Source organism: Peromyscus leucopus, chromosome 8b (assembly GCF_004664715.2).
Source record: "Peromyscus leucopus breed LL Stock chromosome 8b, UCI_PerLeu_2.1, whole genome shotgun sequence".
Lineage (NCBI taxonomy): Eukaryota > Metazoa > Chordata > Mammalia > Rodentia > Cricetidae > Peromyscus > Peromyscus leucopus.
The window spans coordinates 102089564-102108902 of NC_051086.1; the positions used below are offsets into that span (position 1 = coordinate 102089564).

At 43.1% G+C, this 19339-nt stretch overlaps 1 protein-coding gene across 3 annotated transcripts in view; it reads left to right on the forward strand.

The window, feature by feature from the left end:
• Positions 1 to 12072: 12072 nt before the first annotated feature.
• The window catches only part of Tnrc6c (trinucleotide repeat containing adaptor 6C), an 81390-nt gene continuing 74123 nt past the window's right edge, over positions 12073 to 19339 (forward strand). For all 3 annotated transcript variants that reach the window (XM_028892557.2, XM_028892558.2, XM_037200853.1), the window contains exons 1-2: positions 12073 to 12107; positions 12896 to 12917. The gene's annotated coding sequence lies outside the window, so the exon portion shown is untranslated. The remainder of the gene's footprint in view (positions 12108 to 12895; positions 12918 to 19339) is intronic.

Below are 19339 nucleotides of genomic sequence, written 5' to 3' on the forward strand. Positions count from 1 at the left end.
TCATCCAGGATGATTTTTTTCTAGTTCCATCCATTTGCCTTCAAATTTCCTGATGTCATTGTTTTTAACAACTGAGTAATACTCCATTGTGTAAATGTACCACATTTTCTTTATCCATTCTTCAGTTGAGGGGCATCTAGGTTGTTTCCAGGTTCTGGCTGTTACAAATAAAGCTGCTATGAACATAGGTGAGCAAGTGTCCCATAGTAGTAAATCTTAACAACTGAATCTTGGAGCAAAAGCCCATCTTAGTACCAAATGACAGTAATCCAGGGTTCCTTTGGAAAGCTGGAGGCCACTGCTCAGATCTCTGACTCTTCTCCACATTCTAAAGTAAAAGTCACAGTTGGGTCCAGACCATAGTTGACCTTACATTCTGTGAGCATAGACTCCAAGATCAGCTCAGCACTCCAGGCCTCTGTTCAGTACCTGGGGCCTGGGTCATTTGGCAATGGGGAGTGGGTGTGAGATTTGGAGGGGTGTTGACCTTGCACTGCACTTTTCACAGCCTTGTTGTGCTGTTGTGTCCACTGTATACAGTGGAACCAGGGGGTAAGCCTCAGGCTATGACAGCTAGTACCAGAACTGGGAGAATCCCTTTCAGTAGCTGATTCTCCCTGACATCACTCCACCCCACCTAGCTCCCTGGAACCCCTTCTACTCTTCCCCTGAAACCACTTTAGCTGCCTGGGCCACCCCACCACAGCACAGTTCTGCAGCAACCTATACCCTGGTCAGAATTTGAGAGAAGAGAGAGATGAGAAAGTTACCTTCATACAATTTGAGTTCCTAAATTTCCACTCCTCCTTGGGGAGTCCACATAGTTGTGCTTACTCCTCACTATTTGTATTTTGTTATTTTATTATACTTTGTCTGGTGTCACTGTAAATCAGCAAGAGTGAGTCTGTAGTGGGCTTGCTCTCTTTTTGGTCAGTCTCAGAATGTTCTAACTCACTGTATTACTTTTTTATGCTGGCTAACAAGTTTGTGAGCTTGGTGGCTTACAGCAATACCTGTTCAGTGTTTCTCAGCTTCTGAGGGCTAAGGACCTATAGTTAAGGCAGGGCTGGGTTTTCCCCTGAAGGCTCCTGTAGGGAAAGGTTAGCCCTCTTCCTCAGGCCATAGTTGGGCAAAATTCAGTTCCTTGTAATAATATGATTAACAGTAAGTTGAGTCTTCAAAGCCCCTAATCAAGAGGAAGACATTAAGGCCAGTCTGCTAGAACCAAGTTTATATCACATAGTGAGTGAGGAGAGTGAAATAAACCTTTGCTATATTCTGATGGTTAGAAGAAAGTCACAGGGTGTCCCTCCTACACTCAAGAGAAAGAGTCTGTCAGCTTTTTACCCTTAGATCCTCAGAGGAGATGCTTCCTCACCTTCTGGTCCTGTCCTACAGAATCGTTTAGTGCATGGGTCCTCACCCCTACTTTTAGGGTGACCTGCCAAGTGACCCAAGAGCGCTACGTCCATACTCTGTGCTAGTGACTGGACATTTCTGTGGAACCCAATCCTGTGGCTCTCACTCCCAGGACTATGGATAGTATATCAAGTACTAAATGTTGCTCAGGTCATGCTGGGGCTTTCCGGTCAGATTTTCCCTCCTGACTGTCTTGACCCATTCTCTCATACAGCCCTCAGAATCTTGCAGGAACTCCTGAACACAGCAGGTAACATAAGTTGAATACAGTGAGAACCTTAAATATCTGTGATGGCTGGACAAAATGCATTTTCTCCCCCCTTCTCATTTACCAGCCCCTCCTAACCTAAATACTGCAAGCAAAGTTTTCCTGAATTAGCCAGACTGATTGATTGATTTTAATTTTTGTTTTTGGAGGCAGGGTCTCTCTGTGTGACCCTGGCTGTCCTGGAACTCCCTCTGTAGCCCAGAATGGCCTCAAACTCAGAGGTCTGCCCACCACCCCCATTAAAGTTGTGCGCCACCACCACCTGACTACCCAGATTTCTAAATGATGATATACCCTCTGTCACAGAATGCGCTAGATAATGCTTTGATGAGATGAGCTTGGAGGACAGCCTGGTTAATCCCAGGATGTGGGTTCTTGTGTGCCTTGTAGATGAAACTCAGGATGAGAAATGGTTTCGATTTCAGGTAGCTAACCCCCAGAGGCAAATACAAACCCCAGTCCTTTTATTGACTCCTACTTTATAAATACAGGGAATAATCAACTAACAAAAAGTCAAGAAATCTGGAGCATTTCCTGTCTAGATTGGTTTTGCATTTAATAGCTGAGTTCCCAGCCTGCCACATAATTTCTTTTGTCTTTTAAGACATTGTTTCTCTGGGGAAATGTGGTTTTAGACAGCTGACATGCAGCCCACAGAGCCTTGTGAAGAAGCTCTTTCTTCCCCCTCTTCAGGCTGCAGCTTCCAGAATGTGAATATTGGCCTTTCCCACCCTCCGATTCCATGACTGTTAGACTGTTTGAGAATAAAAGAAACGTATGTATTGACATCCCAGACACTAGCTCAGGCCAGACCCCTCCCCATGCTCCCACCACCCACAAAATGTGTCTCACAGGTGCTTCATGTCCAGCCTGGCCCCAGCCTTAGCCCTGTATCACGTTTCCTCCTTACCTGGTTCCCACTACAGAAACAGAAGCTGCACTACCAATCAAAAGCAATGCTGTTTTCTTTAAGAGAAGCTGGGCAGGGGAGCAAGAGTTCCTTTGTAGTAACAGTAAGCTGAAAATAGAGTGAGCATGTATGAATGGAGGAATGATTGAGTGCATTATGATAGCATTCACAGCACAGTATATTAAGGAGCCATTAAAAAGAGTAGGTTTGACTGTCAGCTGGGGCTGGGGAACTCCTTCACCATAGGCGTACAGCAAGACAAGAAACATGTAAAATGGAATGTGTAACAGGGCCCCAGTTTTATAAAACAACAATTAAATCAAATCCTTTGTAAAAACACAGATGGATGGAGACTTGGTAGTTGGTGTGGGCTGTCTGGAAGTAGGGGAAATACACAAGAGAATGGAGAATATAGACAGAGTAAAAAGGATGAGTTATGGTGGGTCAAGGACATCAGAAACAAAGGTGCCTCCACCTCCAAAAAAAGCTAGATGTAGTGGCTCATGCCTTTAATCCTAGCACTAAGGGAGGAAGAAGCAGGCTACCTGTGATCTCAGTTTGAGGATAGCCTGGCCTCCATAGCAAGTTCCCAACTAGCCTGGGTTACATAGTGAGTTTCTATCTATAAAATAAAAATTAGAAATAAATAAGTGAAATTCTAGGACTGTGGAGCTGGCTCAGTATGTGTGTATGTGGAGGGGGGGTTGGTGCAGGGGACCCTGCCTCTAATTCCAGCACAGGAGGTGGCACCAGAAAATTACTGGAGCAAGAAGAGCAAGCTGGAGAGCCAGGCTAGCCAAACCAATGAGCTCCAGGTTCACCATAGCATGTGGTGAAATTGAGGAAAACCCCGTCCTCAGCCTCCAGAAGTGTGCACATGTGCATGTGATGAGCCTACACACACACTAAAACATGTTAAGAACACCGACTTACTCCCTATTTAATCAGTACATGCTAGCTTTTTACAAAACTATCCCATAGGTCCAGAAACTTTGCAAATTCAAGTTTATAATTTTACTAATCCCACAAGACAGATAGTAACTTACTAATTATTACTTGATCATATCAGAAAAGAATATGTGCTCATGGAAGATTTTGTTCTTTGTAAGCTTTAGCTGAGATTAGAAATCAAAAGAAGAAAGAGAAGAAAAGCTTTAAATGGTTCTAGATTTTTCTTGGGGCCATAGAGATAGGAGAGGGGCCTGCTACCAGGACACCAGCAGCCTAGAAGACAGGAAACTAGCTCCCTTGGCCATCCTGCAGGCCTGCACCTCAGGCCTGCAGGTGTTTTCTCTGCCACCCTGACTGTCAGGCAGAGAGCAGTGCTAATGACAGTGACCTGCAAGAGTCATTTAGATGTGTGCATTACCTTGTTTGTGGCTATAATTCCAGAGCACATGACAAGCTGTTGGCCAGAGGTATGTGTCACATGAATCAGTCCCTCCTCCTCAGTCTGCTGCCTCCCTGAACTAGTAGCATGTTTCATTGGTAATGTCCTTCTTGTGACACTGGGTTAGTGGACATAAAAGATGGTACTGAGATTTTAGTCTCTTGAGGAAGTAACGACAGCAGCTTGGAAGGACACGGAAGAGTCAGGAAATAGAAGTTTCCATGAGGTCAAGACCAGACACAATAGAAATAGGAATAAGGGATAGAGAGATAGAGTCGGGGTACAGGACAGTGAGGGACAACTCCAGCCATGGGGCAGTTCTGAGTAGCTACGGTCTTGAACCTAATACTAGATCAAGTGCGTGGTAACCATAGTACATTTTCTCATGCACACAAAGGTCCTCAGTTTAGAAGAGAAATGTGATTTTGTAGGAAACAGAGACAGCCTTCCTATCTGCAGCTGGAAAAGAGCAGGTTTTACATCTGCAAAATAATGGCAAGGTGTTGTGGGAACACAGCATTCAAGAAAATGGAAAGTTACCTAAATTTGGAGGACCTAGGAAAGCCAAACACACACACACACACACACACACACACACACACACACACACACACACACCCCACAAGATAGTAGAAAATAACTTTTTTTTGGGGGGGGGGGCGGTTCCAGACAGGGTTTCACTGTGTAACTAACTCACTTTGTGAGTTGGCTGGCCTCAGACTCACAGAGATCCGCCTGCCTCTGCCTCCCGAGTGATGGGATTAAAGGTGTGCACCACCGTGCACCACCACCACCACCACCACCACCACCACCACCACCACCACCACCACCACCACCACCACCTGGCTTAGAAAATAACTTTTTAAAAAGGAAAATTATACATGGTCAGTCCAAAACCATCCAAGAGTTCAGTATGCTCTTTAGAAAACTGAAGGAGAGATGGACATTGTGGTGTACACTTGTATTCCTCAACATGTAGGAGAGGGAGGATAATGGCAAGATTGATGCCAGCTTGAATTATACAGTGAAATCCATTCCCAAGAAAAAAATGAAGAAAACGAAAGAAAGATACTTCCAGTAAGCCAGTACAGAGCATGGTAGTTCGTGCCTATAATTCCAGCACCCAAGATGCTGAGACAGGGAGGTCGTATGTTCCAGGCCGGCTGAAGCTATATAACAAGACCTTATCTCAGTAATTAAGTCTGGCCATATAGCTTGACTGTGGAGAACTTGCTTAGTGTGCCAGGATCTGGATTTTTTTTGTTTCTTTTGGTTTTTGGTTGTTTTGAGACAGGGTCTCATTAAGTAATTCTGGTTGTCTTGGAACTCATGTAGACCAGGCTGGCCTTGAACTCACAGAGATCCTCCTGCCTCTGCCTCTGCTAGGATTAAAGGTGTGCAGCACTACACATACACACACACACACACACACACACACACACACACACACACACACACACACACACACACACAAGAAATACAGAGCTGAGAACAAATTTACCTGCCTTGAAAACATGCATCTGCCAATGCTAAGCATGGATAGCAAGCACACACACCACTGAGGGTGTATATTCATGATGTTTCAGAACCTAGGTGTGGGAGACACATATGTATCTGCAGAAAAGCATGGGACCTGAAAAGGATTTTCTATTCAGTGGCATGGTCCTTCTGACTAGGACTGTGTGCTGAGATGCAGCAGCATGGTGCCTTCAGGTCAATTCACAACCTGACATATTAGACCAGCCAGGCCACCAGTCTAACAAAAAGGAAGCTTGCACAGTTTCTAGAGATTCACTTCTACATACCTTTATTCTTTTAAAAAATTTTTCCTTTTATTTGTATTTTATGTATATAGATGTTTTGCTTGTATATTTGTCCATGCATCATGTGCATGCAGTAGCCACAAAGGCCAGAAGAAGGTGTCAGATTCTCTGGGACTGGAGTTACTGGCAGTTATGAGTTTGTGCTGTAAAACCTGGGTCATTGTTAGAACAGTCAGAGTGCTTTTAACTGCTGAGCCATCTCTCCAGCCCACCCGAGACAAGGTCCCACTATATAGCCCTGGCTATCCTGAAACTCACTATACATAGACCAGGCTGACCTTGAACTCACAGAGAACCACCTGCCTCTACCTCCTGAGTACTGGTATTAAAGGTGTGCGCCATCATGCCTGACTTACATGAACCCTTTCTTAAAGAGACACTTTTATTTCCCAGCAAGATGAGCAAGCAGTTCCACAAGAGCAAACAGTGGAAAGACTGAATTAAAACATTGAACAGTGCTGGGTAGGTAAGGGTGTCAGTTTCCCTGTGCTCATCTGTGTCCTTGTCCTACCCTGGCACTTTGAGTCACATCAGAATGAGTGATTCATGGGTTCAAGATAGAGCTTAGCAGTTAAGAGCCCTTGTTCTTGGAGAGGACCTGGGTGCAGTTCCCAGCACCCACATGGTGGCTCACAAGCATCTGTAACTCCACTTCCTGGGGATCAGACACACCCTCTTCTGACCTCCACTAGCTCATGTATGCACACGGCGCAAATACATACATGCAGGTAATACACTAACATAAAATAAAATAAATACTTTTAAAAATGATTCAAAATAGAAGTTGAATGTAAATAACTAGTAGGGTACTGGAAAGATGCACAAATGCCAGTAGCCCAAGAGTGTACTCAGCATTGCTGAGGCCATAGGGGGATTAGAATCACAACTGAGTGAGCTAGTTAGTGTTTTCAGACTTACAAAAGAGGAATAGAGACTGGGAGAGGGGAAATACATAGGTTGTGTTCTGAAAGGGGAAGCGTGCTAATTACATGGCATTGGGAATAATAACACTATTAAGCCCCCCCCCTTTTTTTTAAGTGACACAGAATATGTCACTTATTCAGAGAGCAAATTGACCTGTAAGTCTTTCTGCCCTAATGTCATGTGTTAGGTTTTTTAAATTTATTTTGAGAATGTCATACATGAGCACTGCATCTACATCACTCTCATGCTGCTCCTTCCTCTAACTTTTCCCATACTCCCTCCCAAATTCACAACCCCCTCTTTAATTACTGTTACATATCTATTCGTATATGTGTATATGTATACTCATACACACGCGCACACACACACACGCACACACACTCATATGCAATCTACTGAGTCCATTTAGCATTGCGTATGAACATATGTCCAGGGCTGACCTCTTGGGATTGGACAGCCTATGTGGGAGCTTGTCCATGAAGGAAACTGATTCTCTGTTAGCAGCTATGGAGTTTCCCCATCTATGTTGGCATGTCAGCTGGTGTGCTGGTCTTGTTCAGGTAATCATGTTGTTGAGAGTTCATGGGTGCGTTTTCCCTGTCATGCCTAGGCAATGCTGTCTACCTGCAGGTATCCCGGTCTACTTCCTCTTCCAGCCTTTGTGCCCTCTCTTCCATGATGTTCCCCGAGCTTGGGAGTCGGGGCTGCATTGCAGGTCTGTCTATTGGAATTGGGCACTCCACTGTCAGTTGTTCTCTGCATTCTGGCCAGGTATGGATCGCTGTGCTAATCCCCATCTGTTGCAAAAACAAGATTCTTTGATGAGGGGTGAGAGCTATACTTACCAGGCTTGGTGGGGGGACGAGGCTTGTGGACTGCACAGATAGACCTGAGCTGTATGTACTTTAAAATGCTTAAAAGGGAAAATTGTAACATATACTTTTACAGAAGTTTTAGATTTTTAAACTGGTGTACCTGTCATGTTGTCAGTTCTAGCAAGGACTGCTCCCAGTTGAATGGAGCTAGACAGAATGCTCTGGACATAGCAGCATTGGGAGATAAATGGACCTGGATCATGAGTTGAAGGTCATTCTCAGCTACATAGCCAGTTCAGTGCCAGCCTGGATTCATGAGGCCCCATTTTGTGTCTGATTGTTTTAATAGGCTGGACTTGAAACTCTAGGTGAGGGGAGAAGTGTAAAATACAAATAAACATAAGAAGAATAAAAGAACAGCAATTAAAAACTCCAAACAGAGGTTGGAGAAATGGCTAATCAGTTAAGAGCATTGTCTGCTCTTCCAGAGGACCTGGGTTCAATTCCCACATGACAGCTCGCAACTGTCTATAACTCCAGCTCCAGGGAATTTGAACCTTCACGCAGACACACATGCAGGCAAAACACCAATGTACATAAAATAAAAACAAGTCATTAAGAAACCAAAAACAATTTAAAAAAAATTCCAAACAGCAACTGAGCATGGTGGTGCACATCTTTAATCCCAATAGTTGGGAGGCAGAAAAGCAGGTGGGTATCTGAGTTCAAGACTGGTCTAATCTACATAGTAAGTTAAAGTCAGCCAGGGGGACAACCCAGTGAGATCATACCTTAAAAGAGGGGGAGAGAGTTCCACAACAAGTAAAAAAGTGACCTGTATGTGCTACATATTTGAAGAAACAACAGAGCCAAGCTGTAGGGTAAAAGGTCCAAGCCCACTTCTGGATTTGAAAATTCACCAAAACTTATCAGTCCCTGAGCCTGAAATCCCATCAATCCCCATTCTGGAAATCTCTGCCATGGAACACACACACACACACACAGACACCTGAAACCCTATGTAGAGCCTGCCTGCTGTGTGCGCAGACACACACACACACACACACACCACACACACACACACACACACACACACACACACACACACCCTGAAACCCTGTGTAAAACCTGCCTGCTCAGTTCTTTGTTGCTTCTCACCTCAGCAGAAGCAGCCACCCTTTTGTGTCTCTCCCAATAAATCTCTTGTGTGAGGTTTGTTGTAGGGCATGACTTTGTGGTATTCCTTGGCTCCTGACTGTCAGGATACCTTTCCCTCCAGAACTGTTAACGCCTTCACTGGGGAAACCTTCCCCCTCAGACCTGTAACACTTACACAGGCCCCATCCACCATTACCAAAACTATAAGAAAAAACAAGCCCCACATTTACTGGACTGGATCAGTAAGTAACACAGAAAATGAAGAATATTTTGGTTTGGTTCAGAGTTTTTGTTTTTGTTGTTTTCTTTTTGTTTTTTGGAGGCTGGCCTCAATTTCAAGATATTCCTGCTTCCTGGGATTTGCAAGTGGACACCACGGTCCCACCTGCTAGAGCTGCAGCCGCTTTTTTTTTTTTTTTTTTTTTTTTTGGTGGAGGGTGGTGACCCAGGGATTGAACCCAGGGCCATACATGTGCTGAGGCAAGTGCTCTGCCACTGAGCTATTATGCCCCCAGTTCCATAAAGAGCATTTTTAAGGATACCCAAGAAGCTTTCAGCATCCATTGCTTCTAAGATGACACCAGTTGACACATAGGCAAAGGAGTCTTTCCTTTCATCATTGTACAACATGTGTTTTCCCGTGGGCATGTATTTACATTACAAAATAAAAATGTGATTAGATGTTGATTTTTGAAATTAATGAAAGAAACAGCAGCTGCAGAGTAGGAGTTAGAGGTAGAAGTGATTGCTGCTGGAGTGTTTTGTCATGAAAACATAAGCAGTCAAAAAAAGGAAAAAAAAGAGTGGCTCTTACCTGGGCTGAAGAAGTAGCTGGCCTTAATGACTTTAATTTGCAGATGAATAGAATTAAGCAGAAGTCATTTTATTCCACCTTCTGTAGAATACCTCTGTAACCCCTACCTACCCTTTATTACATTTCCTCTCTAAAGATAATTTAAGAGTCTCAGTGTGCTGTAGATTAAGAAAGCCTGACTGTAACTGCAGGCAGCCACTGTTGATATGGTTTTTATTTTCTTCCTAGATGTGTGGTTGAAGCTACATGGTTGGACCATACCTGGTCCCACTTAGGACTACCTAAACCTAGAATACTGTGCATACAAATGGCTTAGTGACTGTACACCTTTTAGCATGAAAACATTCCTGGAGAGTATCTCTAAGATCATGAATAGTCATTTTTCAAAGTTCATAATGTGCAGAACTTCTGGAATCATCTGGAAGCTTTAAATATGCTTGTGCCAGAGTCCTGTTCACAAAGATTTCATCCAGATGAGTTGTAGCAACCAACCTTGGTTTTGGACGTTTTTAAGCTTCCCAAGTTAATTCTGACTGGAAGCCAAAGACTGAGAAATCACTGTTTTGAAGAAAGAATATTCACAGATATCCCCACCATATCAATTTAAATTGGTTTTATTTTGATAGTATTTTGTCATAAACAATCTGCCTCTAGGTTGAAATTCTTTTTTATATGTAGTTGTATATAAAATACATTGATAAATTTAAAAATGCAAATTTATTAAATACAAAGCAATATCTATGCTTGGGTAAATGATGCTTGGCAGAGGCTTTGGGGCACATTATTCCTCTTGTTTATCTGTTAAATATGCCTGCTCACCTAAATTAGTCTAGGTTCAGTAGGGATATAGAAATCTTACAGTGGTATAAATGGGTGTGTTTCACTCAAGGAATAAACCATGATAAAAGGATTAGCTGTAAACTGGGCATGGTGACACACGCCTTTAATCCCAACACTCAGGAGGTAGAGGCATGTGGATCTCTGAGTTTGAGGCCAGCCTGGTCTATGTAATGAATTCCAGGTCAGCCATGGCCACATAGTGAGATTCCTTTTCAGAATACAACAACAACAACAAAGAATTAACTGTAAAAAGTGATGCGGCCCCTAAGCTGATAGAGTACCCACAGAAGATCTGGTTTAGAAGGGAGTCCCCAGGTGCTGGCACATGCACTGAGCAGTGGACAGATTGGATGAGCTGAGCAGCAGGTAGCACTTCCAGACTCCCTGTATTTCAGCTGGAGCACATGAAACCCCAGCCAGTCACAACCAGCAGCCCTCAGCCAGTTGCTTGGGCATCCACTGGAAAGGAACCCAGGGCATGTTGATGGTGTATGAATTGGATATCATTGCAGCAGGCCTGGAGGCCAATGTTTCTGTTAAGAGGGGCCACTTTATTGCGAGACTCATGAGAGAGAAATGACTAGGTGGCTAGTAGCAGGAGGCCTGGAATAAGATCTGTGTTGAGAGTGCCATTTGATGGGATGATAGACAGCCAGAGCTGCAAGGTTGCCTATGCTAAGCCTACATCTGTAGCCATCATCAGAGACTTCATACCCTTATGCCGACCCCACAGTGCCACAGCATCAGATATCAGGAAAGCCCTTCATCCTGTAGTACCCTCTAATGAGAAAGTTCCCCATGTCGCTGATGAATGAAGAAGGACCAAAGCCTGTGTTGTTGGGAGAGCATGGAGCTGTCAGGCAATAGTTAGTGATCACTGGCGTACCACTTGGGTTAGCTAGTCTCCTTTCAGCTTTACAGCCCAACTTTGAGGCTGCTGTGACCTTTTAAAGCAGAGTTCCTCCATGCTGCGTATCTTGTAATAGCTCTCCAGCTGAACAGGGCTCTGTGTAAAAAGATAATCCTTTTGTCTGACAAATGTGAAATTAGAGCATACATGGGAATCACCTCTAAAGAGCCCGATTTGTGGGGCCGGGTAGAAACCACAAATGGACATTTTTAATGGGTAGCACCTGGTGATGGCAGTCTCATGAGAGAACACTTTGAAAAGCACTAGTCTGATGGGTTGTACCTTACTCCATATCCCTCATACAGTGAATGGTGCTAGTCTGGTTCTCCACAAATGTGAATTGAACAAATGAGAAGACACTTAAACAAACAAAACAGGGCAGTTGCTGTAGTACTGGGTGAACCTCCATTTCTGACATCCTTTCAAAGTGGCTCCATCCTATATATGACAGTGTCTACCTCAAGACTTTATGTACTAATGTGATCCCTGTCCTCTTCCCCAGAGTTGAGTCTTAGACCCCAGGGCCTCTCACATACAAGGCAAGCAAGCACTCTTCTACATTCAGTACCCTCCCACACACAGATGGGGCTCGAACTTACCTGTGGGCCAGTCGTGAGTCTCTCGCCTCAGTTTCCCAAATAGCTAAGATTATAGTCCTGTGCTGCCAGTCCCGGTTACTGCTTTTCATTTTGTAAATCAGTCATCATACTAATACCAATTTTTAAATATTTAATAGGGTAAAAGAACAGGAAACACAAGAAGAGGAACGTTTGATGGAAGAAAAGAAAAAGAAAAAGCAGGAAGACAAGAAAAAGAAGGAAGGTGCTCAGAAAAAGGTTTGCTAGAATTCCTTCCTCCATGCCCTTGCAGTCATGTGTGCCACATCTGCATTGACATAGCTGTCTCATGGTTCCAGGTTCAGTCCCAGCACCCCCTTTGGAAGGTTCCCAGCTACCTATAATTCCAGCGCCTTCTGCTGGACCTTTGGGGACTTGCATTCACCTGCAAGGTCTCACACACACAGAGCGGCGTGTGTGTGTGTGTGTGTGTGTGTGTGTGTGTGTGTGTGTGTGTGTGTGTGTGTGGTGTATACACATATGTATATATGTATATATATTATATATATTTAAAAATCTGCTTTTTAGAATTCTTTAAATTTTATAGTCATATTTCTATTTCATTGCATGTAAGCCAAATTATACCACCTACCTTTGCTTTCACTTAAGTAATGTGTCTTGTGGTTTGAAGGGTACCTTCTAGACTGTGGCAGATGGGGAGCTCAGGTGGCTTCCATAAAAGCTTTTTTGCCTGTAACTTAACACTGTCATATAATCACAGCATGTAGACAAATACTTTTTTTTCTCAGTAGTAAACTATCTGAGGTGTGCTTTTAAAATTTCAAGAATTAAAAGTCTTAGTCTGAACACTCGGGAGGCAGAGGCAGATAGATCTCTATGAGTTTGAGGCAAGCCTGGTCTACACAGTGAGTTCCAGGACAGTCAAGGCTCCATGTCTCAAAGAAACTAAAAGAGAAAAACCTAAAACAATTATAAATTATAAACTTTTCATCAATGTGTACATCCTACACAATTGTTTCTAAAGCATTTCTGATTTTTTTTTTCAGGCTGCTGATCCAAAAACCAAAGGTAAGTTGTTTGTTTGTTTTTAACATGTTTTTGGAGGAGCATACTTTTTATAGCAGTACCAAACTTTGTAATGAGGTGACTTTTGTAAAGTTTATTTTATGTTTATGGATATTTTGCCTGTATGTATGTCTGTGCACCAAGTGTGTGCAGTGCTCACAGAGCCCAGAAGAGGGCCTTGGATCCTTTAGAACTGGAATTAAGATGATTGTGAGCCACCATGTGGGTGTTGGGAATTGAACCCAGGTCCTCTGCAAGAGCTAGTGTTGTTAAACCCTAAGCCCCAAAAGGTGACTTTAAACAAAGGACCTAAGTCTGCCTTTGATTTTACATTTATTATACATTGTGAAGCTCTTAAATCTGTTTTTATATATCTACATTTCATTGTCCTTAGGTTAATGTAAAACTGCCTAGAAAATGTTATCTGTGTTTTAAACAACACTTTTAAATTTCCTTTGGTTTAATTCCCACCAAATAAGGATTGAATTCAGGAAGGTGATTCATTTGGAATAAGACCCAGAAAAGGCTAAATTTTTTTTAAAGCTTGAAATTCCTTACTGCCAGCTACTCCCTTGCAGACATATCTGTTTTTTTTCTTACTGACGTGTAAGAGACTTCTTTCCAGAGCTTGCTTGCCTATTTGTCTTTTTGTTTGTTTGTTTGTTTGTTTGTTTTTGAGACAGGGTTTCTCTGTATAGCTTTGTGCCTTTCCTGGAACTCGCTTTGTAGACCAGGCTGGCCTCGAACTCACAGAGATCCACCTGCCTCTGCCTCCTGAGTGCTGGGATTAAAGGCGTGTGCTACCACCGCCCAGCGCCTATTTGTCTTAATGGTAGAAACAGAGGCAGTTCTCAGTGTGGCTCAGGCATGCAGGCTTTGCTGGAGGTCAGAATGAGCTGGGGGAAGCTGTACGCCCCCCCCCTGCCGCCCTCCACTTCACACCTGACATGGTAGGGACACTCGTGGGTCAGAGACCAGCTCTGTTCCATCCATGACAGTGTACTTCTGTAAGCTTCAGGTATTGCATCTTTAAAATGAGAAAAGTGGTAGATTGTTCTTGCCTCATAAAGTTGTTACAAAGACAAATGAGCTCACACAGGAAGGGCCAATTCCTAGAGTGTAACTGATGTTCAGTAAAGGGTTGTGCTGTACTTCACTGTTCCTTAAATCTTTTTGTCTTCCTTGAACACAGTTGCACATGTAGACGCCGCAGTTGGACACGCACACTCGCTCCCATTGTGAGGGCTTTTACAAGAGTTCTCTCAGTTGCGGTCTGTACTAATACTTCACTTCTAGCTGGCATCTTGTAGGTTTCAAAGTTAAATTATATGCATGATCTCACTTGAACTTCATAATTGAACAGGACTTGAGATGAGTTCTTGGTTTTGTTATAGTAAAGGCATAAGTAGGGAGCTCGGCTTCTGACCCTGTGCGTCTGTCCTTGCACCTTGTCACTAGAGTCACGTCCAGAGATGAGTTCACCCCCGAATGAATGTTAGAAGCAGCAGGGTAAAAGGACATCTCTGCTCTGTTAGAATATTTTTAGAAGGGTTCAAAAAGACTGGCTGTGGCTGTATTTGAATTTATGATTTCAAATAAAACAATGGTTCTTACTGTCGTTTACAAAACAGAATCTATATCATTCATCCCCCCCCACCCACCCCCTTAAATGAGCCATTTTCACAATTTGTTTCCATGGTCACTTATTAATTGGTTACTTCCCAACAGTGACCGCTCACTGCTGCATAGTGCCTGAACTAACTGTGCAGCCCCTTGCCAGGGATTCCTGCTTTGTGTCACTGTGCTGACAAGTGACTGACTGTGGGCTCTACTGTCTCTTCTGAGTGACTGGGGCTGTGGGAACAGTTTGTCAGTGACTGTAACTGCCCTTTGGGTTTGTCCTAAAAACAGTTGTTTGTGTCCTTATAAACAGAACAATCTAAAGTACTTCTATATAATTTTCTTTTTAATTAATTATTTCTATTTTATATGTGTGAGTATATTGCCTGCATGTTCATGTATGCACCACATGTGTGCCTGGCACTCATGGAAGCCAGAAGAGGGTGCTGGGTTCCTTGGAATTGGAGAGTGGTTGTGAGCTGCCATGTGGGTGCTGGAAACTAACCCAGGTCCTCTGAAAGAGCAGCCAATGTTCTTAATCACTAAGTCACCTCTCCAGCCTAGAATGTTTTCTAATAAACATAAGCAGCGTCAGGTTTATATTTTTCTCAGAGTCCATCATTACTCAGTCCCATCAGAATCGGCTGCTGTGAGGTGACACTTTGGCCTAGACACTCGTGTTAGACAAGGCATGGCCTGATTTGGTGATGAGACGTGTTACACAGCAACATTTGTGCTCACACATAAGACAGATTTGCTCTTAGAACTTGCCAGTGTTCTGTTTGTTTCCCCTGTCATGGCCTGCAGAACCAGTGCAGGGCTACATCTATATGTCCCTCCTCTCTTCCCAGAGCCCTTACTCAGCTACTACTGCCTTTGTGCTAGGCCAGTTCTAGGCCCTGGCATTAAAGATTCTCCTTGTTGCTGCTGTTGTCAACCAGGGCTAGTAGTAATCTCAAGCTACAAAGTTCATTACAAAGCCAGGAGAGTCTGTAAAAAGTCACATAGCAGACACTTACCTACCTTCTCCTGTCTCTGCAGCCAGTGGGCTTCAGAGCAGCCCATATCAGGAAGATATGTCAGAGAAGGACAGCAACACCCCAGGCAGAGGTGGCCCTTAGGAGCCCCTCCCTGTCTTGTCAATCTAATGGAGAACACACTTCTCTCTGCCTTATAAATTTGAAAGTGGGGTTTCTAGGAAGTGTGCTTTGCAAAATCATAACTAAAATAGAAATTATCTCTGGATCTCTGTTTTATTTTAAGATTTATTTTTCTTTTATGTGTTTGGGCATTGTGCCTGTGCCTGCATGTATGTCTGCAGGGGCTGGAAAAGAAAATGTCCAGTCCCCTGGAACAAGACTTCTAGACAGTTGTGAGCTGCCGTGTGGGTGACTGGAATTGAACCCTGATACTCTCTAACCACCAAGTCATCTCTCCAGAACCTGGCTATTTTTTTCAAGTTCTAGCCTGTGATTTATTTGTGGGGGTCTCATTCTTGTTTTAAAGATCAGGCCAAGTAGATGAGTTTCAGGGCATCCTTTCTCTGGCATCCTACCCTTAGGTCGTACCAGGAGGAACCATGTTTCCTTTGTCGAGAGGAGACACTACTGCTCCTCTGGAGCTCTACTTGCAAATGGTGGCTCCACTCTTGTCTTCTACCAGTATTTCCCTCCCTCTGGGCCTGCTTGACCTCTGTCCTTAAGTCAGCTCTACGTAAAATGCCTTCCTCTTACAGAAAACATTGTTTTTAATTTTAAAAAAAAAAAATTTGAGAGACAAACACTGAGGGCTTATGAGTTCAAGGCTAGCCTTGGCTACAGAATGGATACCTTGCCTAAAGGGGGAGGGGAGATCACGATAGCTCAGTTGGTAAAGTGCTTGATAAATTAGCATAAGAACCTTAAGTTCAGATGCCAGCACCGCTTGACAAACTGAGTGAGGTGGCATATGCCTGTAATTCCATCTCTGGGGAGTCCTAGGACTCTCTGGCCTAGTTTTGCCAACTGGTGAGCTCCAAGTTCATTGAGAGACCCTGTTTCAAAAAATAGATAAAAAGTAATAGAAGAAGACACCTGATGTTACTTTCTGGCCTCTCTACACTCACATGCACACACAAGTATGTACACATACACACACACACACACACACACACACACACACACTCACACACTCACACACTCACACACTCACACACTCACACACTCACACACTCACAATGAACAAACAAAAACTCCTAAGAGAAACTTCTCCATCCTGAGCTATTTCCCAGTTAATGTCTATTAGCCATCCTTTACATCTCATTCTGTATTCACGTAAATACACAGAATCCAGTGTTTTCCATAGTTCAGCTCTCTTATGCCCAAATACTAAGCCATTTGAAAACCTTCCTGCCAGCCAGGTGATAGTGGCGCACGCCTTTAATCCCAGCACTCAGGAGGCAGAGGCAGGCAGATCTCTTTGAGTTTGAGGCCAGCCTGGTCTACAGAGCTAGTTCCAGGAAGAGCAGTTACACAGAGAAAACCCTGTCTTAAAAAGGAAAAAAAGAAAAAGAAAGAAAGAAACCTTCCTGCCAGCCTGTTCATAAACAGAATCATCCTGATAAATTCTGCTTATTTTTTCATTAGTGACTAAAGAAGGGCAGCTAAACACCCAAGCCTGCTGCCTTGTTCGCTAGCTGGTGTCCAAACAGCAGCAGTCTCTTTCTTTGGGGTCCTGCCTTAATTTAGTTACAGATACTAATAGCTTTATAAGAGGAACTTGGTGAGCCTGTTGTTTTCTGGGACCTTTTCATTAATTTGAGAGTTAGTCACATCATCTGTGAAAGCAAGTGCCTTGATGTTTGGTTATGATTAAAAGACCACTGAGTTAAGATCTTAGTGGTAGGGATGTGGGACTGACATGTGTTCACTTTGTAATTGCTCGTTCTCAGAGAAAGCTTGTTTTCTGCGCTTTATCATCAGTGTGACCATCTGAAACCATAGTCTTTCAATATCCATGCATGGGGTTAGGTTTCAGAGTCACAGGTTACATGTAGCTCACCTGAGACACACAAGCTTTTTAACAACATAAATGAAGAGTTCTGGGAACCCGCATGTCATCCTAACTTTATGGTGTAAGAGATGAGAAGAAACGAGAACTTGATTCCACATTCACGGAGTGGTGGCGCTTCTGTGTGACTGAGGCAGTCAGGGCTCTCTGTCCAGTCCTCTGAATGCAGTAACCAGCATCTAGTTTTTATAAAACATCAGATCTCTGTTTTCCTACATTAGAAATGAAAATACAATGGCTAAAAATCTCAGGCTTACACTCATTTTCCTCCTAAGCCAGATGTTTTGAGGGTGTGAGTGTCTCCTAAAGGCAGAAGCTTAAAGTCTGTTCAGTGGGCTCAGCGCTGTGCGTTTTACATTGTATGATACTTCATCTTCCTGTCTGTGGGATGACTAAAATCTTGGAGTTGAAGGCTCCTTCAGGATTTTCCAGTCCCCTTAGTGCTGAGTGAGTAAATGCCATCCCAAGGAGTTAAATGGTTTATGACAGCTCGTTAGTGGCAGAACGAGACCCTTGGTCTCTGGTTGTCTCTTGTATGTTGTTTCTGCTACCACATAACAACTGGAAGCACAGTCTTATCAAGACGAAAGAAATTCCTAAGAGATTTATTGTGTGAAGGATATTTAGGGATCATCTTTTAAGGTTTTAAATGTTAGATTTGTCTTTCCTTGGCTCTGTTGTTCTATGTTTAAAGGAATTTTTAAAATTCTACTCTTCAACCCGAGGGGGAAGAGATAATAAATGTGTTAATTTTCCCTGTAGGAACAAAGGAAAGTGTGTTAAACTTAAGGTGTTTTTAAATATGTAGACTGTTTTAAAAAATTAAAAACATATTGCTAAAACACAAATTCTGGGCAAGTACATGGACATGTAAATTATTAATCTAAATTTTAAAGAAAGTCAACAAAGCCCCTTGGCTACAGATTCTGCAGGTGACAGTCCAGGTCCCTACACTGTGTCTGCTCAGCTTCTGTCAGCCTGAAGGTAGGACACCTCTCTACTGGGTCTGTCTGGCCACTGAGATTTTAACCATAAAGACGGTTTCCAAGATGAGAAATTGCAGTTCTTAGTTCTAAAAAGGAGCTGGTAATCTGCTTTCTGAGAAAGAATTTGAGAATATGATAGCCCCATTTGGCCTCTTTTCGCGTGCGTGCATGCTTGTGTAATATCTTTATTGAGTTATAATTGGAATGCAGTAAATTGCAAATATTTAAAGAAAACAGTTTGCTGCATGTTGGAACGTATGCCCCTATGAAACCGCCACTACCAGCAAAATGACACCAAGCAATTCCTAAGAGTATCTATCTCTGTACCTTCTACCCCCATTTCTCCTGTCTCCTCTTGACCATCTGTCCCTGAGCAAACACTGACTTGATTCTGCCATAAAGTTAACTTTCTAACATGATATGTAATAAGTGGAATCATATGCCATTGTACTCTTCCTCATCAGAATCCTTGGGAATTCATTCATGTTGTGAATGTCACTGGTTCATTCCTTTTTCTTGCCGGTTCGTGTTTCATTGTGCAGGCATACCAACAGTTTGCATAGCCATTCACCTGCTCCTGGGCATTTGAGTTTTTTCCTGTTCTTCAGCTTTTATGGGCATTTATGTCCTGGTCTTAAAATAGTATATAGCTGGATTTTCTTGAATAAATACATAGAAGAGAATAGTTATATTAATTTTTTTCAAGAGGCTGCCAACTGTTTTCCAAAGTGATTGTACTGTTTCATAGTTCCATATTCCACCAGCATGTGT